Below are 24371 nucleotides of genomic sequence, written 5' to 3'. Positions count from 1 at the left end.
AAGAGTGAATTAGTGGGGGCAGCCCAGGTGGCTCAGCGATTTAGCACCACCTTCAGCCCAGGGCCTGATCCTGGAGTCCTGGGATCAAGTCCCACATCAGTCTCCCTGCATGAAGCCTGCTTCTCCCTTTGCCTGTGTCTCTGCCTCTCTCTCTCTCTCTCTCTGTCTTTCATGAATAAATAAAATCTTTTTTTTTGTTTTAAAGAGTGAATTAGTGAATAAATAAGTTTTAGTTCACAATGCAAAAGACCGTGTTTCTAGAATTCCTTTTAAGAATAAACAGAAAGAATTCCTTTTCCATCTTATTAGTGACAACCTCTAAACAAAAAATCCCTTACCTCGAATCTTTCTGCTGTCACCCACATGATAGTCAGTCATTGGAATATAAAAGGATTTTCAAGACTAGGTCTGTGGTCAAACTTTCAGTTCCTGTTCCCAGAGTATAACTTTTTTGAAAAGACAAATAAGCATTTCATAAATGCACTGACAGATATCCACTAAATATTTCTGCTAATATTCCTGGAAAATATCTGTTTTGCTTGAGTAAAATTGCATTTTTTATGTGTTTACAAAAACATACTCTGGGGTACTTGATAGCCTATGGAAGTTTTTGTAAAATGGGTGACCTACCCTTTGTGACCCAAAATAGTTCTTTTACAACAACTAAAAAGTAGGAACAAATGTTTTTAAAAACACTTTTTAATGGAGAAAAAAAGCTTTTGCAACTTCAAGAAAAGTGTATCTCATTAAGAAAATGAAAATAAAAGAAATGTTGCTATCATCTGCCAGTTTAGAGACATTACCTTCATAATGAGTTTCCAAATTATAATTACAAATCCAGTTGTCACTTGAATATAAAAGACTATGTACTAGTTTTATATGCATGTCATATATTTTACTTATAAATTAAAAATAAGAGAAAGCACTTAAATTTTCATTTTTGTGAAACAGTAAATATAGTATTCAATTTTTCAAAGATGTGTATTTATGTATTTTATAAATATACCTTTTTCCTACCCAGTGCAGTGCCCAAATTCTCTGTTCAGCTTTCAGAATCTTGTAAACAGATTCACACAGGAATTGTGTCATCAGCAAGAGGAATGCTAAAAAAAAAAAAAAAACACAAAAGTAGACCATTAACAGTGCATTGTTCCATTTTAGTAAATGTATCAACATAGAACTTTTGGAACAAAAACAACAAAAAAAAAAAAACAAAAACAAAAAAGAACTTTTGGAAGCAGATTTCCAAAGTTTCTTTCCAAGGTTTTCAAAATAAATTTCTATATGTAAATTTACATACATGTATATAAAATATATCTAAATATAATAGTTATTTTACGGGAAAAAAGCATTAATTTGACACTGTTTAATGCTACCAGAATTAGTCTAAAAACATGTATGCATATAAATTATGTTATGTGCCTATATTCATATATATTAGTCTCCTCAAGAAGTTGTTCGTTTTATCTATTTTTCATGTAAACATCCTGTGGATGCTTTAGGACAGGCAACATTAAGATAAATTCTTAGTTCTTGGAATGATTTATGAGAGATCTTCAGGTATCCTCAGAGGTCCTTCCCTTGGTTGCATTCAAACGTATGACAGCAATGGTCAGCACGGTAACTGCTTAGTGGGAGTCATTCAGCTATCTCTACATTCACATTTCTTGCTATATATCTCTACGACTGTGCTGCCTATTTCAACTTCAGATATACTGTTCTTGCCACTTACATGAGTGAATATAGCTCTGGCTTTGTTACCCATTTTCCCAGGCTAGACAAAAATGGTCTCTGCTACTCAGCTGAAATTCCCAAGAATTATACTGCTGAAAGCAGGGAATCCATATATGGTGGTGTACCCACAGCCTTGGTCCCAGTTCAGTCTCTCAGTAATTCAGGAAGAGCTGAGTAATGCTTCAGTGTTCATTCTTACAATGCCGTAGATTATTCAGTTTTGATGACAAGATTTACAGCATTTGAATAGTTTTATTACCCTATGATATCTATCTGGAGCATGATGGGTAGGCAAGATTTAACTTCATTCCAGTATCAGAAATTTGCTAATAAACACAGAAATCCAAAAGGCACCACATTGATGAAGACTCCACATTATTGGGACACCTGGGTGGCTCAGTTGGTTATGCCTCTGACTCTTGATTTCAGCTCAGGACAGGACCTCAGGGTCCTGCAGGAGACTGTTTGCTCAGCAAGAAGCCTGCTTGATATTCTCTCTCTCTCTCTCTCTCTCTCCCTAAGCCCCCTCCCCCGTTCTTTTTCTCTCTCAATCTCAAAAAAAAAAAAAAAAAGACTATCTCATTTCATTAGTTTGCTAATTATTCCACTGGAGAGTATTCCAAAATGAGAAAAGTTATTAAAAATTTTGAACATCAGAAATTACACTGCTGCAGTAAAATTAAAGGTTGTTTACACATAGTCCACTAATTTAAAAAAAAAAAACTTCTTTTCATTAAAAATATTACTAAAAAAATACCCCAAACTCTACTTTTTTTTCAATTAAGTGAAATGTCACATCTGACCAAATAAAGAAACTACACAGAATTTACTTAAAAACGAAACATATTTTGCATATCCTGTATGTTGGCAACACAGAAATATACAGGTGGTAATTTCACCCACAAGAGGGAGCCTGTATTTTTACATTTTTGTCACAGAACTTGAAAAACGTGAATTAAAATATAAAATTCTAAAACTGTTTGTTGATATCATATTCTCTATGTCAGGTCAATTTTTGAGAAAGCCAAACTTTAGTCAGCATAATTTTATTCAACCATAACATGTCAGTATGTCAGACGATAAGAATATAATTAGAATTTTAAAAAAATTTCCTACCTCTATTATATATTTTTTTCATATATAAGAAGGAAAATGTAACTGTCAAAGCAGCCTAAGAGAAAACTCCTTTTAGGTGGTAGTAACAGTAGTTGGGATAAATTGACTAGAATTATTATGAGTGCTCTGTACATAGAAGTGGAAGGATATTTCAGTCATCCTTTTATCAGAAAAGATGCCTGTGTAAACCAATAATTTTCTATGCATTTGTAGAACAGGAAATACCCTATTTAAAAAACTACTGTGATGGCCATTCTCACTAATACTACTTAAAACTTGCCTAAGAAAGGATATAACTGGCATGGCACCACAATGAGCTCTCCTTTCTTAGAGTTGGGAATAAAAATTGTTCCTTAAAAAAAAGTAAGCTTGATCCCTTCATATTCTATAAGCTCCCTAAACAGTATCTCAAATTTCTAAGACTTTCTAAATAAATATGCTCTAGGTTTTATAAAAATAAATTATATTCATCAACTTAAAAACTACCTTATAAAAACAAACTGGGGCAACTCTTACCAACCCAGAGTGATCTGTTCTATCACATTCAGAGTCAGTAATAAACCAGCTGAAATTTGTGCAAGGAAGACAGATGACAAACTGTCCCTCTCCCCCAGAGTCCTTCTCAGCTACTCCACCATGTTAAATAACAGGGGCAGGGAGTCGAAGAAGAAAGGGTTAATCACTGCTGCTGTGCTTCCTTCTGGAAGTCCAACCTACCCATTAAATCATTGTTTTTTCTCCCACTAGGGATTGTGAATCTAATGGACCTAAAATCAATACCTTATAAATGACATAAAAAATATATTCATTTTATGGACTAATGTACCCTAGTGTCTGAATCCTATTTACACCCTCTACTTTAAAAAGGAACAACAGACCCATTTCTGCCAGTAAAAGGTTACTCAGTCACTCTGGTGACATGCTGCAGAATGCACTGTCATAGTAAAGTGCAGCAAGAGGGAAAGATTGGTGGCTGCAAACCTGCTATCATAGAAACTTTAAACCTGGTGAGGCGTGCTTGTGTTAAGAAACACAATGAGGGGGACTCCTGGGTGCCTCAGTAGTTGAGCATCTGCCTTAGGCTCAGGGCCTGATCCAGGGTCCTCCCTCTGTCAGTGTCTCTACCTCTCTCTCTGTGTCTCTCATGAGTAAGTAAATAAAATCTTAAGAAAGAAAGAAAGAAACGAACAAACAAACAAACAAACACAATAAGGGAGGAGCATGCAGGTAGCTCGCCATGTTCCATGGTGAGTTTGTAAGTCTGTTCCATTATCATGTTTCATAACTTACATAAAATTTTGAGAGCATCAAACATTATATAATATTGAAAAAAACACTTATCCATTTAATAGTGAATTCTATAATGACTGAAAAAAACTGGATAAAAAATCCTGTAAGGCAGAAATACTCATTATATGCCAAAGAGGTATTAGCCAAGTAAACATAGTTTGAGATTACACCACATTAAACCATAGTCATAGACCAGCTCTGGTGAGACTGAGGGCATTTCCTCTATCAGATGCAGTAGGAAAACAACCAAAGAAGATACATGACTATCTGTTGTTGTTTTTTTATATATATTAAGAAAACATATATATACTGATGAGAAGGTTTTATATTTACAGAATAGTCTTTAATCCAAAGGACCCACATGTTTTGATTCAAATACCCTTCTTAGCATTTACAAAGTATCATGTTCAGCTTAACAAAAAGCCCTCAATTTACAATTAGTAACTTTATTTTGAGATATCTTCTTCTATTTTTAATATTTTTAAGATATCAAATATAGAGCAACCCTGAAAAATTCAAAAATACCTGCAGTGCAAAGATAATAGTATGGCTGAAATTAAAAAGAAAAAAGAAAGCTAAAGACTAAAGGCATATCTATTTTCCTGAAAAAAAAAAAAAACATCATTTGACTTCCTCTTTGTTTCAATGGGGGTACAAAACGAAATAGAGAATAATGAACAGGAAAAGCAACTTCAAAACAGATACTTTTTGAGATAATTCTAGCAACAGGTCAGCCTGAGTTCCCTGTTCAGTTTTACTGGCTTAAAATCCATATAGTTATAAAATTACAGATTGAATTTTTTTTTTTTTAAATTGTTGTTCTTTATTCCAATTGCCAACCAGAGCCATTTATCCCCTATTAGATAAAGTATAATAGACTCTACCGAAAGGGTCATTGGCCTTGCATTTAATGATATTGCCAGCCCCAATCTGCATTTTCCCGGCAATGTCCCTCAACACAGAATAAATGGCTGATCTCTTCACAATAACAGCTGATTTCTATTTATTAAGCTAAAAAGGTCACCATTTTCTACGGCTGGGCCGCCCTGCACTATTGATAATTTTATGCATAAACAAATGGCAAATTTGTGCCACATAAATATGCATTAGCAATTACTTTTTCCTCGGGCAACGCTCACCGCATGCAAATGTGTACCTCGAAGGGCCTGGTAGCTTTTGTTTTAGCTCTTGAACAGTGAAACAAAAGAGCACAATAAACAATTTTAAAATTGCCAATCAATAAGCAATGCAAATGCAAAGGTAAATGGCAAGAAACTTGCTTAGAAACAACAAAACAAAAAGTGAGGTGGAGGGGGTTGGTGGAAAGATTTTCTTTTTTTATATTATTTCATTTCTTTCCCCTTCATAATGAAAAGGCTAAAGTACTCTTGACACAGAACAGCTAGCAAAGCTGGTGCTAAAGCAGATGCCAGATGGGGAAAGTGGAAAATATACACATGTTGAGTAAACACACACATATACACATACACCCCAAAAGGGGGTATGGGAAAAACTGTTCTGATGTGGTTTCAAATGTATCACTTATTCAAATTTCTGATTTTTCAATTTCAGAGATAAAGAGAATTTTAAAACTGGGAAGAGCTACAGAGATACATAACCAAATCTTAATTCTGCTGCACTTTGCTCAACTGTTTCCTAATAGCCTCTTCCTCAGACAAAGGGAATACACATGATCAATAAGTAGGATTTTTTAGGAACACGAGGAAAAGGAGTAAATGAAGAATATATAAACAAGAGATCAAAACATTACATGCCCAGATGTTTAGGATTAAAAAAAAAAAACCTATCTCAGAATAATTCAAGAATAGTATCATAGCATCAGTAAAGAGAGAGATAAGGGGCTAATAAGGTAAGAGGTGACAAATGTAAGAAAGACAAAGAAGAGAAATAAGTATTACCTAATTTGAGTATGAAAACAAATGATAAGTTAAAAAATGTTGGTATTTTTTAAATAGAAAATGACCTTTAATAAGAGTATTTTTTAAAGTGCTATCATGCATGCACTGTTCTAAATGCTTTACACACTTGGATCCACTACATTTGATCTTCACAGAAACCTCTCTAGGTTGGTACATTCCACAGCACAGAGAAACAGAAAGTTTAAAAAATGTGACTGATTACTTAAGTCAGTGCTAGATCTGGGCTCTGACCCAGTCTGAGGCCAACACCTGCAAGCTTCACTACTGCTTAAGACTGCTATCCACTCCTTAAAAACCCATCCATTTTAACCTGATTGGAAAATTGCTTTCTCAATATATAGATGGCTTTGCTTTGTATGATTAAGTTGAATTGTATTTTAAAAATTTAAAATGGTTGGGATCCCTGGGTAGCACAGCGGTTTAGCTCCTGCCTTTGGCCCAGGGCGCGATCCTGGAGACCCGGGATTGAATCCCACATCGGGCTCCCGGTACATGAAGCCTGCTTCTCCCTCTGCCTGTGTCTCTGCCTCTCTCTCTCTGTGTGTGTGTGTGTGATTATCATAAAAAAAAAATTTTAAATGGGGACTCATGTAAGTTTCTTCATCCTAGTTGTTAAAATACCTCAGCTTCTGTAAAATACACAATTTGTATGTTAGTATGAAAGCACATTAATACATGTACACTGAGAGCATGCTATCATCTTAATCATTTGGGAACAGAAGCACATTTTCTGATCCCCACCTTGATCTTTATATAATTAAAGGTTTCACTATCACACAAAGGATTAACAAGTATTATTAAGAAACTGTTAAAGATAAATAAATATTCTTGGTCTCAATGCAAATTGGCAAACCTGAACATCTAAAGTTAGCGTGTAGCTCTGTCCTGCTCAGAACCAAGATATTCTTCAAGGGGGCCTCTTAGAATCCTGATATAGCTACTAAAAGTCAAAATTCTTTAGAGAAGACCATGAAACTTCTCTTGGCAATATTTTCCCCCTGATAATATCAGAGTTGGAAGATCAGGCCTATTGTTAGCACATCAGTGGCTTTGTGTAAGTAAGAAATAGATGCCCCCTTAGGTAGGCCATTCAGAAAATGTATTACCTAAATACCCATACAGCATGCTCTGAAAGAGACTTTATAGTTTTACTGATTAGAAAAATATTATTTCTAGTATTAAAAACCCCACCTTCTTTAGAGATTTTTGAGAACCAAATATCCCTTATTAGTACAAAATCAGTAGAGTAATACAGATAGATTCCCATTTTGTTTTGTTTTGTTTTGTTTTAGTTTTCCGTCTTCATGGCTGGATGTGTAAAAACTTGAGTATGGGTTTTTCTTATTATCAACTAAATGCAATAAATGTGTGCCAACGATCATTACTATGTAATGGGCCAAAGTTTTAATTATCATCATCCCTTGTCCCATTCCTTAGTCTCTCTACAAGGTAGAGATTTCAACTGGTATGTTATATGGACATCAAGCTCAATGTGGCAGAGGCTGGGCCAAATAATCTGTGTGTCCCAATCCCCCTTTTATAGCAACAAAACTAGGTTTAGATAAAGGATACCTTTGAGGGGTTTAGAAAATCAAAGTGAGCCACAGGAAGTTCTAGGTAGGATTCTGTATGGATGGCAGGAGGAAAGTCACTGCCTCATCTGTTCTGAGTGAGAGTCTGCTGGTCTCTTTGCTTTAGATCCTTTCTTTGCCTGTCTCCTGTCCTGATGATCTTGACATGGACTAACCTCAGTAGGACAAGTTTCCCAGACACCCCTGGCAATTGGCATCCAGGTGAGTTCAGCCCCTGGAGGAGAATGGAACATGATGTAAGGGGTTTTGGGGTGGGGAGCAGGGGACACAACAGTGTGCATGTGCATGTGTGTGCTAGTATGTGTGTATATATGAACTAATGTGCCTGGGGTCTCTCTCTCTCTCCATTCACTTCCTGAAAAACATTTTATTATAGACAATTACATATTCAAAACAGAGACATGAGGAAAAGAAACCCTCATCAACCATCTTCAAGTTTCAACACCTTCCAACTTTCTGCTATTTGAAGTTCTTCCCCTCTTCCTCTGCTTTACCAGGTATCTTGGGCAGCAGTCCCATCTCTACCTGGTTCCACTTCCTGTCAGACAGGTCCCCATTGTTTCAGCCTCCGTCCATCAACCCTGGTAACCCAGTCTTCTGTCTTTGTGGCTAGTATAAGGGTGGTAGTAACTTCTTGTTGAACTCCAGATTGCTTTTACAGTTTATCACCATAAATGTGTAACAATTTTTCAACATTACATGCCCCTTTTAAAAATAATCTCTGTGGTTTCTATCTTTTTGCTCAGACCCTGACCATATAGAGTATTGATTTTATTTTACTTTTTATCACCTACTGTTAGAACCACTATTTACCCTTTATTCATAGGGCCCTTGAAGCAGGTCAAAGCCACCTGAAGTATGGGACCACTGCAATAGCATGCTGGTCCAATATTTGCCATGCCTGAAGTATGGCCCTGTATATGTAATATCCATAATGTATTCATGTAACAAACTAGCTATTCATATCCCATATCTTCTGTCAATTACTTATTGATATCCTGTTCCTTTATTGATTTGTCTGAATCTATGGGCCAGTGAAAGCAACAGACACCTGCTATTGCTCCTAGATATCCTACCCACTGCCTGACATCATGGGAATCTGCCTAGGCTATTTTAAGGAGGTAGCTCAATCTGTCATGAAAATACAGTTTTCCAATGGTAGATAGCAGAGACTAGTTAACCAAGTTTATGTCTTAGATAAGACATGTTTAACATACAGGCATTTGTTTATTCATAACAAAACATGACCTTCTGATGTTAGGAATGAACACAAATGTGTGTGCACACACACACATTCTCTCTCTCTCTCTCTCTCACACACACACACACACCATAAAAATGAGTGATGTTAGATGGCTCTTACAAAATTACACTTTGAAAAATTATGGGACTATGAATCAAACATATAGATTAAATTTCTCTGAAACAGACATGTGCTTAATAATTAATGGGAAAGGATACAGATAATATTTATGATTTTAACTTACCCAAAACATTTGAATAATTATGATATAATCATATAGCTCAATGAAGATATACTTACCAAATGTGAACTCTAATCTGTGAGGAAATTTTAAAATGTATAAAAAGATCTTAAAATTGAAATGATGGATTCATATCAAGCTGCACTTTAACCTACTTTAATATAAAGTCTTGTTATAAAGCTATCCAGAGGGGCACCTGGGTAGCTCAGTGGGTAAGCAACTGCCTTTGCCCCAGGTCATGATCCCAGGGTCCTGAGACTGAATCCCACATCAGGCTCCCTGTGGGGAGCCTGCTTCTCCCTCTGCCTATGTCTCTGTCTCTCTCTCTCTGTATCCCTCATGAATAAATAAATAAAAGCTAAAAAAAATCCTATCTAGACTAAAAATAGTTCATAATACTTTATGATTTTTAGTGGCAGCAATCATGATGCAAGCAAATAACAAGAGGTGACAGTGGAAAAAAGAAAATACAGTTAATAAATGCAGAGTGTCCAAATCAAAATTAGGTAAAACCAATGACCAAGGATAAGACAATTAATTCAAATATTGGTTCAGAACTGGTTCCTATCCTATAGGTAAGAAACTTTATAAGTATTCAACACCTATAAAATGTCAACCAGAAACACAGTGGCAATGACAACTATGCTGTCATATACACTTAGGAGAGGATACATTCCAGCTGAAAAAGATCAAATTTAGGAGTAGAGGAGGGTCATTCATTAAGTAGAAGGGTGCCTAAGTGGCTCAGTTAGTTAAGTGTCTGACTTCAGCTCAGTTCGTGATCCCGGGGTCCTGAGATTGAGCCCCAGGTCTGGTTCCCTGCTCACCAGGGAGCCTGCTTCTCCCTCTTCCTGTCACTCCCCTCTGCTGTGCGCTCTTTCTCTCTCTCTCTCAAATAAATAAATAAAATCTTTAAAAAAAATAAGTACAAAAAGAGATTTGATGGGTTGCCATTTGGAAAAGTGTGGACTGGATATATGTCTCATGGTTCACACAAAAAAACAAGTGTTGTCTTTGGTTTTTGTTTTCTCGGCAGGGTTTTGGAGAGGTAGATTTCAGTGCACTGTGAAAAATAACTTTTTAAAAAAGAATTGTCTAACAGTAGGATTAGTTGGAGGAGAGCCAAATAAATGATTTAGGATTTAAGCAAGGGCTCTGGATTCAGAGAGAACGCATCATTCTCTGGCTTTGCTACTTACTATCCAAGTGACCTTGGACACAGTTGCATAGCCTATGTAGCCTTCAGTTTTCTTATTTGCAAAATCTTCCAAATATATTCTATAGTGAGGAAAAATAGACAATCAAGCAGAGACTGCATTTATCAAAGGACCAAGAATAGGATTTCTGAACTAAATAGTATATTAGATCATGTAGCTTTTAAGATCCATTCTAATCTGAGACTAAATTATTCTATTTCCCAAAGTTCAGGCATATATTTTTATACAATTCTAGGCAAGGAAGGCAAGCACTAAATATTTAATAGGAGAAAAAGTTTGTAGCAATTCTGCATTATTAAAAAGGTTTAGCATCAGGTAAAGGATATTCATTTTTGACAAAAAAAGATAAATCTATTACATAAAATATAAAGCTATTACAAAAAAACTCATGAAGTATTTTTAGTTAATAAAAGCAACATATCATAAATCAGATACAAGAATACTTAAATCAGCAATATCTCGTTTTTAGCGAATTTACAATATTCACTTTATTTTCTCCTTTTTAAAGTCTCTAGTTACTTAATTTATAGATATTCCTTGGTTACTGAGGAAACATAAACAAAGTACTTAAGCTTTTTGAACACTGAGTGCTGCTTCCTTGCTGCTGTCAGCCAAGTCTTTCCACTACTCCTTCAACCGCGCCTTCTGTCCCAGCCCCTCAGCACATGGCAACCAAGAACACAGAGAAGTAAGCTAAGCAGGACTAAAGGGCATCTTCAAAAGAAGCGATTCTCAAATTCGTTTTTGCAATGCCCTGGGGTTCCTCTAGTTATTTCAAGGAATGCTCTAAAATTTTCAAGAAATTCTTAAAACAAAGTGATTTTTACTTTTTCTTATCCTAACAATGATAGAGATCTTTAGACTTTTCAAGGCATTTTTCACTTCAACTATAATTTGATTCTCACAGTTCTCCAAGGTAGGTATGACAGGGGATGATCTCTCCCTTACAGATGAAAAACAAACTCAGAAAAATTATGACTTGACCCCAAGTCACAAAACTACAAAGCAGCAGAAAAAGGCAAGAACCCAAGTCCAGTCTTCTTTCCTGTCCACTGTACTCTGTAACAGATCACATGCAGTACTTTAGGAATTGGCAGAGAGGTCATTTTGAAATCCCTCGAACTATGGGAGCATAAATTTACTTCTGAAGCTGTGAATGTTCACCAGGACTGTGCTATACTCTATTAATCTTCTCATCCATTGATTGAATATTCCCACTTTTAAAAATGGGAATAGCACAGTGGTTCTCAACGGAGGGTGATTTTGCCCCCTAGGGAATATTCTGCACTGTACTGTCTGCAGACATTTTCAACTGTGACCCTGGGAGGTGGGGGGGAAGGTGGCTACTACTGGTATCTAAAGAGTAGAGGCCAGAGATGCTTCTAAGCATCATTGGTGCACAGGATAGCTCCTACAACAAAGAATTATCCAGCCCAAAATGTAAATAGTGTTGAGGTTGAGAAACTCTGGATTAGCAGTATTTTTATTTAAGCCATCTGTTTTTGTCTCTTATTTTTGTTACATAATCATAATAATGCTTTCAGAACATAACATTTGCTGAGTACTAATGACGGGTTTGGCATAAGGCTATAAGCTCTTGGGTAGTCACTAATTCCACAAAATGCCCTGTGCCTTAATCTTTGCTGTTTGACAATACAGTGAACAGTGGTTCAAGTGACAGAGGTCACCATTACTGAGATAAATGGATCATAAAATAATTTGTCATGGTATTTATAACACTTTGCTTATAAGAATGTTGAAAATAAAGTGATACAAATGGGGAAAGTCAGAAGCATACATTTTGATAATATGAAATGAAAATAAAAATTTGACTGAAGGGAGTTATCTTTTTTTTTTTTTTGAAGGGAGTTATCTTTGACTTTTTTGTTATGTACAGCATACACCAGAAACTTACAACAACGCATATACAACTAAAAAAATAATAAAAGAAATAAATAAAAGAAATAATAATAAAAGAAAATAAAGAAACATAAATCTGGTCATCTTTGTACGTGGCAAATTATTTTAATAAGCATTATAATAATTAGTAATGTCCTCTTTAAAGAAAAAGCTGTCAATTTTTGTCCTTATCCTGTTCACATTCTTTTTATTAATTTTTGTTTATTTTTTTACTGGAGTTTGATTTGCCAACATATAGTATAACACCCAGTGCTCATCCCATCAAGTGCCCCCCTCAGTGCCTGTCATCCAGTCACCCCATCCCCCCACCCACCTCCCCTTCCACTACCCCTTGTTCGTTTTCCTGTTCACATTCTTCACTAAAGCGAGAGCTCTCAATTCTATTTCCTATTGGACAGAGTCCAGGGTGCCATAGCTGAACTGAGTTTCAGTCTGTTTTGTTTTGTTTTGTTTTGTTTTGTTTTGTTTTGTTTAGCAAGCTCTATGCCCAAAATGGGGCTTGAACTCATGACCCCTGCATCAAGAGTCACATGCTCTACCAACTGAACCAGCCATGCACCCCAAGTTCCAGTCTTAATTAGAGTCAAATAAAAGACCTAATTCTGGGGTAGCAAGTTGCCTCTGTAACAAAATGCCACATGGTATCTCCTATGTGGTATCTTGTTTCCTTACTCTTTACCTTTTGGTGTTCTCAAATATGTTATCACTCTGAATAATGATTTAGGGTTTTAGAGACTTAAACTTTTCTTAGTTCACATACCCCTTTAAGGAATCTAATGAAAGTTGCAAGTCCACGCCATAGAAATACAAATTTCCATGTTGAGAGACCATCCTCTGTAGGTCTCTGTCTCTTATGTTTCTTTCTGAGTGAAGGCACCAACTGCCTATCCTCAGGACTACTTTGTCCAGGATATTTGTATAGAGAAAGTCAAAGATAGTGTCTCCCTCCAGAACTAGGGTAGGTTTGTTTTATTGTCTAGTGTAACAAGGATAGTCTCACTTAGTGGCAAAGGTTAGGCATGCTTGCTGCTTGATATAAAAGAGTCAGGTTCCCTAAACTCAGGTTTTCTCCCCCTGAAGTGGGGGGTATCCCCAGGCTGTCTTTGAATCATGTTGGACTTTAGGTTTAGGGAACTAGTACAAATGCTAATCTTCTGGCTACTACAATTGCTGTAAGTGATAAATTGTACTTTGTCACTGATCTAAGATCTTCTGTATTCTATTGGCATCCATGAAACTGTGGCAGGTAGGCTGATGTATTAGCTTGCAAATAGGGTAAAAATCTCAGGCCTTTCACGGTTCATAACAATGCATAAAGACAACAATAAGCATACCATTTTAACAGATGGCCATTCTGTCCTCGTATCCAAAATCAGAAGGCTCAAAGTATCTTTTTTATTTTTTAGTCAGTAAACAGAATGGAATGATCATAGACTGTAATACCTGAAAAAAAAAAACCTTAAAAATCATACAATATGATGTGTATTTTATTTCAGTAATAATAATAGTAATAGCATTAACTGAGTTCTTTCTCTATGCCAGGCACTTTGTTAGGATCTTAAAAAATATCACAAGTTTATTCTGACAATAACACTGATGAAGTGGTCATGATTGTCCTCATTCCACAGAAGGAAACAAAGCTCTATGTAAATTAAGTAATTTGACTAAGTCTACATAATCAGTAAATGTTGGAGCCAAGATCTAGGATATGAACCTGGCTTGTGTCCTTAATCACCTTTCTTTTTTGCCTCTCAATTTGAGCTACTTAGTAGTGGCAAAAAGACACAATCCCTGCCTCTGAGAGTTACATGCCTTAAAGAGATAAATTAATAACCACATAGATTGCCTTAAAGGCTTTGAGGGAGTATGCACAGAGAAGGCACCCAGCCCCCTAGGAGTAAACAATAGTTTCCCAAATAAAAGAATGACTCAGATAAATCCTGATGAACAATTAGCAGTAGGCTAGGTGAAGAATTAGGAGTAATCCATTTCTTAATTTTACCTGTGCAGAAATAGAAGGCTAGACACAAGGCCAAAGTAACATAGATGCTTTGGAAAACAGGATTGTAGTCTGATGGCTGATGAATGTTCATCTTTTATGTTTTGCTGTCTTTAAAGATTATTTCTCACTTTTTAACAGGAAATACGCAATGCTCAGGATTATTTACTTTTTATGCTGTTATTATTCCTCTTTTATTTTTTTAAATATGAAGTCACTAGGAATTGAGCATTCAAGGAAATAATACATGAACATAGTGTAATAAGGGTATCTCTTTGCTAAAATGGGCATTACACATCACAAAGCATTCAAAGGGTTAATAAATCACTTGGAAATTTAAATGTCATTTTCTATTAGATTTTATTGAAGGACTTATCATGATTATAGACAAAGTTCCAACAAGGTCAACATCAATGTTCCAAAGACATGAGCAGGTAAGCTAAAGAGAGATCAAATAAATTGTTTAAATGTTACAGCATAGGTAGTTCTCACGAATGTCTTTGCAACCAGTCTAACTTCCATTAACATAGTTAGAAACTCTCTGATATGAAGAAAATTACTATAACTTCAGACATTACTCTAAGGGGCTATTCCTGTAGAATAGAAATGAAGAGATGTAGATAAATCTGCTAATGTTCATCTTATTCACATAAAGTGTGCATATAGGAACAGAAAACAGAAGCAAGAAATTCAAGGAAATCATGCTCAATAAAAAGATTTGAGTCCAGTTGTAACACCTTCTAAATTATAGGTATAGTACATTCATATAGATGTTGATAGAGATTCATTATGATTTGGTAGGCATTCAGAAATTGGAAATGAGGTAAAAAGGATCGTGTTTATCCAAAGAGCAAAATGTTACTGCAATATTCCTGTTTGGCCAGATGCTGATTATTTAGGACCATAACATCACCACCTCCACTACCACCACCACCACATGCAGTGTCACTATACGAAGGCTACTATTATGATCAATGGTTGCTGGGACAGATGAAGATGGATATGCTGTGAATATGCCCTATAGCTGCCAGTGGTCTATTGGAGGTAGGGGAAGGAACAGCACACAGCTAGATAAAAGAACAACTGTTCATCCAACAAACATTTAGGGAGTGCGGGCTCTAAGCAAGGCACTGTGATAGGCCGACAACTAAAGAAATCCAGGTGGGAGGTACATGAGAAGACTGGAACTAAGGAGAAGAGGTGATTCTTGCATTTCAAATACGGTTATTTCCAGTCCTAACCTGAGCCAGATATGGGCAATGGAGACAGGTTACCAAGATCAATGACAGCCCAGGATCAGAATCGCTGACGTCAATATTAACAGTATTATTCAATCTCCTCAATCTCATCAAACCGAGGAGTTGTTTTAGGGATAAGTGAAAAAACTGGATCTTGGGGCACCTGGGTAGCTCAGTGGTTGAGCGTCTGCCTTTGGTTCAGGTCGTGATCCTGGGGTCCCGGGATGGAATCCCACATCAGGCTCCCTTCAGGGAGCTCACTTATCCCTCTGCCTATGTCTCTGCCTCTCTCTCTCATGAATAAATAAAATCATTTTTAAAAAAAGAACGAAGAGGGATCCCTGGGTGGCGCAGCGGTTTGGCGCCTGCCTTTGGCCCAGGGCGCGATCCTGGAGACCCGGGATCGAATCCCACATCAGGCTCCGGGTGCATAGAGCCTGCTTCTCCCTCTGCCTGTGTCTCTGCCTCTCTCTCTCTCTCTCTGTGACTATCATAAATAAATTAAAAAAAAAAAAAGAACGAAGAAAAAAGAAAAAACTGGATCTTGTTCAACAGATTTGACTAAAAAGGAAACTAGTGCTTGAGGTTTAATTATTTGACAAACCACCTAAAGTTGCACAAATAAAACTGTGACTGAGATTTGAAAAAAATACTCAGAATCACACTTGAGATACCCTATTGATTCAAACAAATCTCTAGTCATCTGACAAATGCTTTTCAATATTTTAAAACTATCTGAAAATATGGTTTATTCACCACAGTTTTAAACCAGTATAAGGGCCATTAGATACATGGCATTTATCTGACTATTGCAAAATGTGTCCTCATTAGAGGAGGATACAAGTTTTGTAAGGTCTGAAACTTATAAGATTTAGGATACCCTCTTTAAAGTCATACAAAATTATGTGTTATTCATATCAACCATAATTTCATAAAGAAAATTTTATGCACAGAGAGAATTTTATAGGGAGATGTAGAGACACAAGATAAAGATATTTTAATCTTTCCAGTGGTATAGCTAATAGAATTTTGTTGTTGTCCTTGTTAGAGACAGTTGAGAAAAAATCCTTTCATCTTTCCAATGTGTTTTTGATAAAGTAATGCAACATTTTCAGATCATACCAAATTTTGGAAAACTTTTCTAAGTTTATGAGATACAGGATTCAGAAGAATTTTCCAGAGACTAGCTTCTGGTTTTATCCATTCAAACCCAGTTTTCCTTCCACTACCTACATAGTTTCAGGAGAAAATTGCAGTTATACTGTCAGGTGAGCCAGCGTCCTGCACAGGCACTAATAACATAACCATAGATGAAAATGACTGTGGATGAAATATATGAATCCCCCTCAATCTAAACTGAGTGTATCTCTAAATTAATTTCCCTTTAAATGAACCCTCAGATGCCCATGCCACTCTAACACTACAGGTAAAGGTGAAAAGTCATCTAGGGGAAGCTGCAACACAAACACATAAGGATACTAATCACTTTTGCAAATTTAACAAAAAACATTGCCCATGTGATCACCTTATTAGTACTCAAACAGAGCCACAGAATGAGCTTAAGCTTTACTTTCTTCAATGTAGATCTCCCTCTGGTCTTCATCAAAACTTTTGAATTTGTGTGACCTTTAACTTCAGGTGCTTATACTGTCCATCCATTAAATCAGTTAACATATACTATTAGGTTCTGTAAATCTATTGTAACAATTCTTAAAAACTCACATGGCTATGCCTGTATGTACAAAATGAATCTTCAGCATCATGTGGAAATACCTCTGGACACATCATTAGAGATGGAAGGAGGGTATGACTAGCTCTAAGACTGTTTAGTGGCACAAATACTAAAACAATGATGAACAAAAAAAGGGGGAAAGGGGAAGAAGCTTCCTGACTGTGTACTTTAGAGATATACCTTAATATTCCAGAATGTAGGTATTTGTATACCAAAATTGGCACTTGCAGGACTGTACTGATTTTCTACTTTCATTCTAATATTTTTTAAGCCAAGAAGAGTAATATCATCACCCTGCTGACACAGCATATTGATCTCAGTTCCTGAAAATTGAATTACACTTTTCCACTTCACTATTAGACCTGGGTTGTGTATATAAGTTCTTTAACATTTGTCTTCCCCAAATGGCATAAATTATCACATCTAGCTTATCTCCTGTGATTGTCTTCTAAGTATCTAGTGAAATAAATCACCATGACAGAACAATAAATAGGAACAGAATAGAAAGAGCTATCATAAATGGTAAGGTGCTATTTTTAGCATTATCTGACAAACTTCAATCCCACACACAAAAAAATAAGATATAGAAGTTGCTCCTGTAAAAGCATCAGAAATACAAGCGTTTGAAACTGCAGATTCAAAATGCTAAACAGAATTCTGATGTTGGGACCCCACAGAATTTGATCAAATGTATCCATCTGTTCATCTTCATGTAAATAATGCTCACACAACCAGTGCTGGGACCTCTTCTAGGACAGTCCCTGAGACTTTCATTACATCTGTCACTTCCCCTGTTTACAGCTGCCTCATCAGTAACTCATGGGGTTTTTCTTCCTAAACATTCAAACAGCATCCTGAGAAAACAGCACCAGGAAAAAGTTATTTCCATATTCCTCCTCTCTACCTGATTTCTGCCTCAGTAACTAATATTAATATCCAATGTAATATACTCTTCATGGAAGCATGGAAACATTTCAAGAAAGCCCTTTGGTTTTTCATTTCCGCTTCTTGAACACTGAGGGGACTATTTCATAAACAAATGTGAACACCTCTAAGCAAGTACTCACACTAGAGAAAGAGTTCCTCTCATACTTTTTACCTCTCACTTGTGGCACAAGAAATGGAGTTATCAACACGTGCAGTATCCAACTATATATACAGTCTACACTGTAGATGTCTCTAACCAAATCTCTAAAATGGAAAACAACAGTACCCTTTGACCCTCATCTGTGGATGGATTAGATTGTTTCAGTGGCTGCATCCTACTGAAGGCAACCATGTTTCTCTGAAAATAAAGTGAACTTCCTATACTCAATGTAGTTCTGACCCAGCAGAGGGATGAAACAGGTGACGGTCAATTAGGGAAAGCTAATATATGGAAACTGAATCATCATTGCTGTTGGTCTTGCAACTGACCTATCACTCCATTCCTCCTGAGGAAAGCAACATTGCATCTCACATCCTCAAAAGGTAAAATACAGAATTCCACCGACAAGGTGTAGATGGGATAGAGCCAAACATTTCCAAACCCATTTCAAAATCCATTGCAGGATTTTACATTTAGTAATGATAAATCTCCTCCAAAGGTTTAGCGCAGATATATTTAATCATATATATACACACATATATGCCTATATATGTGTCCATATGCATATATACATATATGTATGAACTTATAAGTAAAAGAAATTATGTATACAGAACACACATATGACATGCTCACATTTCTATGACACACTCACATTATTTTATTTTATTGGCAGCAATTTTTTTTTCCTTACTGATTACTCTCTTTATTGCCGGAGGACCCCAGATCTTAGTACCCTCCTCTACAACTAACCAACACATTTCCTCCAAATCTCCCTCCTTTAAGCACATTTATCTATTCAGAGTCTTTGTTGCAACATAGAGAGTTAGTGGAAGAATGATTCATGTGCTAGCTATTTCAGACACCTCCAAATACTTTAACTCTAAAATGTAAAACTGCATGCATGGTGTATCTAGCTTGAAGAAATCTGAAGGGAAAATGTGTGAACGCTAAACTCTTTGCATCATTTGTGCTCACTAAGGGGTATTTTGCTCTGTGAAACTAATACTGTTTTTTTTTATGGCACTTTTCAGTTGGTACATCTAATAATGCTTCCTTCAGCCTATAGGAATCAGGACCTAGGTGTGGTATCAAGCAGACTGATTGTACTGATGAACATTAAACATAAACCTTCTTTTACCTAGTATATTATTTTGGGATATGTCTCATCTTTGAGCCACTTATGAAAAGAATAAAGGAAGATGAAATCTGAGAATTAACATATCCTAAGATGGTGCTGAAAAAAGCTTCATAATATCTTTCATCAATAGCAGACAAAAATTTAGCTGAGACTTTATCACAGGACATTTAGCTTCTGAATTAGCAGAAATCTCTCTTTGGAGGTTGATTTTATTTAAGATATGATTATCAAAATTCAACCGCTTCATGTTTTTTTCATGATTCTTTTCAGTAGCAATACTGCAAAATAATTTAATGGGAAAAGTAACTGTTATGATGTGATTGCGAGATCCCCACAATGATAAATCATGGAAGTCACAAACATTTAAGACTATTTTACAGTGAAGTGCCCCTCTCCAAAACTGTGTGTTCTCAGTCAGGACACGAGACTTCTGAACAGACCAAGACACGGTTTACAATAATCAGGTCCTGGACTGGTGCTTTTCATGCTAGCTTCTCTCTTTGCCTTTGACATGGATGTCAGGTATAAGCATGATCTGGATCTTTAAATATAATATCAAACTCCTAAATAAATAAGGAAAATATCTTTTGAAGATTTGAGAAGCAACAGTTGTGGCATTCTCATCATGATTTTTGATGATCCAACTTTCTGACAGTAGCAACCATGTAAAATGACAAGGCAGTAAAAGCAACATGAAATCACTCTCCTATGCAACCAACATGTTCTCTAGATTTCTTTTCCTAACTAAGGCATTATCACTTCACAGCTCTAGAAGGCAAATCTGTACTCATCAGATATTGTAATCTTAGGAAAGAGTAGTTTAAAAAATGCTAAACCTTTTTATTTCTTTGATAGTATAATTTCCGCCACCTGGACATCCATCTAGTCCACATGGGCCCACATAGACAGACACACAAACATATATACACCAACATGGCCCTGCTGTTAATCCCCAATTTACCTGTCACACCAACTGCCAGACAATTCACTGAATTAATAATTTTTTTTTGTATTTAACAGTCATAGACATAAAGGTAGTTATGTAAATTGTTTTACACTTTTAACTTAGATGAGACTAAAATATAGTTTATATTCTTTCTTATTCATCTGCTTAAGTTTCTTCCTTGTAATTAAAACTGTGGATCCAAACTATAATTTGGTCAAAATCTCAAACAGTGATTGATGCTTATTACCAAGGAGGCTTATCTAACATGATGTATATTTCAGAGGACAGCACTTAGGGTTTTTAAATCACCAGGTCTTTCTGTTCAAAATAATCAGTGCCGAGTTTTATCTTCTGCAGCTTTCCCATTCTCAAAAGGCTTTTTTTTTTCCTTCCAATAAAACAAGCTGTTCTTTCCTTTCTCCACACATCATGAGCTAAAAAAGCTGGGACTCGGTGCAGATATCTGGAAATGGGATTTCATTAATGACTACAAGTGACCACAGGCTAAATCAATTAAACAAAATAGGTAAAATCTCCATGTTCTCCCTTAAATATTGCTAAGGCTACAGAACTGCTTACCCTAATGAACAGAATCTTCATAGCAGGCAAATGACTCAACAAGCCATGAAGGCATGATTCCTTTTAAGACTGTCTTTTGAATTGTCACTGCATTCCCAGTGCTTCAGGTCAGGGCAAGTACTTCTGGACCAAGGGCACTATGCAAACGCAGCGTCAGGGGGTCTGGAACTGTGCGTGACTGCTCAGAACATTTTCCCAAGGAAAAGAATTGCACAAAGGCTAACTCACAACCCATGGTTCTTGCTTATATCCACTCCCTAATTCCTTCAAATTCTCACTTCCATGTGGCTTTTGGATGATAGATTCAAATACAATGTGCATGGTCACTGTCAATGAGCAGCCACAAACTACACACCCTCCATTAAACATCACTCCTGTTTTCAAAACAACTTTCACAATAGTGGCAATTTTAAGTTAAAGGGAATTGGATTTTAAAAGATCTTGCAGAATATTATCAAAGTGCTGTTCCAATTTCAAGTCTATTAAGATGTATGTGTATTCTTAATATTTAAAAGAATAGTGTCAAGATAATTTATTCCATGAAAATGAGCAATAAAGTAAAAGAAAAAATAGCTACACAAAAATGGCATATACAAGTAGTCTGTAGTTGTACTAGCAGCAACAGCATTAATAGTATTAGTAGAGGCGCGCCTGGGTGGCTCAGTTGGTTGAGCATCTGCCTTCAGCTCAGGTCCTGATCCCAGTCCTGGGATAGAGCCCCTTGTTGGGCTCCCTGCTCAACGGGGAGCCTGCTTCTCCCTCTCCCTCTGCCAGACACTCCCTCTGCCTGTGCTCCCTCTGTCTCTCTGTCAAATATTAATAAATAAAATCGTTTTTTAAAAAAAATAGTAGAGCAGTTACTATGTGTTAAATATTATTTCTAATGTTTAATGTGTTAGTCTTCATTTAAATCTCAGAAAAAGACTATAAGGGAAGGGCTTTGATTCACCCAGGTTTTACCACTTCACAGAAAAAGGTACAACATTAACATTTGTGTATCTGATGAGTCTTCATCCTCTCGTGTTATCTTCAATATTCTCCTACCACTGATAGGGAGTAAATTGCCTTGCAATGATTGGCCTGGGTAGCTTTGACTCTCAATCTCTCTATAAAGTAAAAGAGAATTTAGCAATTTATAAAGTGCTTCATATTCGAGGATAAACTCCTAACTTCAAATGTCAGAATAATTAGAAAAAAAAAAAACAGACCTATGTCTGAAAGAATAAGGTTTATACAAAGTATCTCTTATTCTTGGCATCCAGCCATGTGAGAATCTCATATTTTAGGTACTTTTCCTTTGTAACTGCAAGCACTTATACCTGGGTATATTAAAGAGCCTTAGAGATTATAATCTAACCAATCAGGGGTTCACATTTTACAACTTACTGCCTATTATTTAAAAGATTTAAAATTTTCTGCACAGCATCTTCAAATCTCCAGAGAAAAGAGGCTATATAAATTCAAAACAAACAAACACTAGACAGTTTATGTGGTAGCACTTTTGATTTTCCTGATATGCTTTCCCAATTGACTCATGGACATGATTTCATGTAATAAATTAATTTCAGAAAAAGAAAACTAATTTATCCCCAGTGAATAACATTGTTTCCTACTACGTTAATAAGTGCTTCCAAAGTTCTGCATAAAACAAGGGTTTATTTTTAGTGGCAAAAAATTATCTCTTCTGATTTGATGCTTATTATCTTTGCCTACCCTTGATTTTATGACCCCTTATCATGCTTGCTATGCGGTATTTAATTTGCTAAGACGAAAGAGGGCCTAACAACCCTTAATTTACCAAGACAATCTCAAAGGTAAATAAGATTCTAGAGGCATTTTCCTGAAGGAACACACAGAAGTACAAACTCCCCCTTATGAACTTCAGTGAGAAACAAACAATGCTGGAATTTAGGGTATACTCGAGAACCAAGTAAAACACGGCTGTCACCAACAATTTAAAACTCATTTTAAAATAACTTTTGCAAAAGCCACAATGTTATATCTTTAAAGGTTGACAGAATTCTGAGCCTGAAATCCTGCCAGTGGTAACTTCTGGGTTCAGGAAAATAGAAAAACATGCCAGAAAGGGAAAAACCTGAGGAAGGATGGAGGGGAGACCCTACATTCCGAACTAAACTATACTGGAATCCAGATATATCTGCATTAACTATACACGTTAGCTAGTTACAGGAAGCCTTAAAAATGGTGTTAAATGCACCATCTGGAATCTTGTAAAATGAACTTTTACCTGATGGTTAGTGGCAATTTATTACTAAACACAAGAGAGATGTGTGAGCTATTTTGGACTCAAATAGGACATTATCCTTGCAACAAGACCAATATTCACTAAGCAACATATCCACTGAGCAGTAAAACAGACCACTGAGATTGTGGTAAAGATCCTCTAGCATAATGGATTTCAGTCTGCGAACCAAGAGACTTTTTATTCCTTCTGTTAGTCTCTCCTCACAAAATTGTTCTTTCAGGAAGCCATCCAGTAATAGTTCTTCCAAAACTGTAATCTTGCTTCAAATTTCATATTTTGTGTCTTAAAAGCTGTATATTGCCTATTCGTGTAGCCCCAAATTCCTAGGTAACTGATAGTCTACACATCACAAGTCGTGAGAATCGAGCATTAAGATCGGAATGCTGGGGGGGAAATCAAGAATTCAATTTTTAAGTTTCTTTTTTGCTATTGCCATATTGTCTCTGTGCATTTTTGTATGTGTATTTGTTAGCTGAAATTTAACCTGTGTTCATCTACAATGCTGACCTCCAACTTTCAAATGATTCTTCCGAGTTTTATAAAGGCAATGTTCTCCCTCCACCAATGCCAGTACAAAATCCTGGGAGTAATAAAACTCCAGGGTTTCCAGACTCCTAACACTATCCTGAGGTCGCCCCAGTGCTCCCTGCCAGGAGCCAACAGTCACTGTCACCCTCTGCCGTGTGGAAGACCCAGAGACAAGAAATCTGTGATCTCTGCTTCCTAATTTGCCCCCAAATGAATGTGTAAAGTCACTGTTGATCCTGACAGTCCGATGCCAATATCAGTTATTGAAAAAAGTATTCTACTTCAAGAAGCAATTTAATTCTTTGAGACCTATTCCACTTTGTACTGAAATGCCATGACAGCTGTCTTAAACAGTTGCCCAAAATGCCTTAAGTGTCTGGATTATTCACGGAAAGCATCAATCTCAGTGGATATATCTTATGATAACCATGAATATATCTCATGATAATGATGAACATATCTTATGAGATGTAATCATAAATATATCTTATGATAGCTTATGATAGCCATGAATTACGCACTTTCCACATCTCCACAATGAAATAAAAGAACAGGGGTCAAG

At 36.3% G+C, this 24371-nt stretch overlaps 1 protein-coding gene across 16 annotated transcripts in view; it reads right to left on the bottom strand.

Moving 5' to 3' along the window:
• The window catches only part of SOX5 (SRY-box transcription factor 5), a 996739-nt gene that overhangs the window by 725859 nt on the left and 246509 nt on the right, over window positions 1-24371 (bottom strand). For all 16 annotated transcript variants that reach the window (XM_072798660.1, XM_072798680.1, XM_072798683.1 and 13 more), the window contains one exon: window positions 1007-1103. The gene's annotated coding sequence lies outside the window, so the exon portion shown is untranslated. The remainder of the gene's footprint in view (window positions 1-1006; window positions 1104-24371) is intronic.

This window comes from Canis lupus, chromosome 25, assembly GCF_048164855.1.
Source record: "Canis lupus baileyi chromosome 25, mCanLup2.hap1, whole genome shotgun sequence".
In the NCBI taxonomy this organism is placed as follows: domain Eukaryota; kingdom Metazoa; phylum Chordata; class Mammalia; order Carnivora; family Canidae; genus Canis; species Canis lupus.
This window is presented reverse-complemented; position numbering and strand designations above follow the sequence as displayed.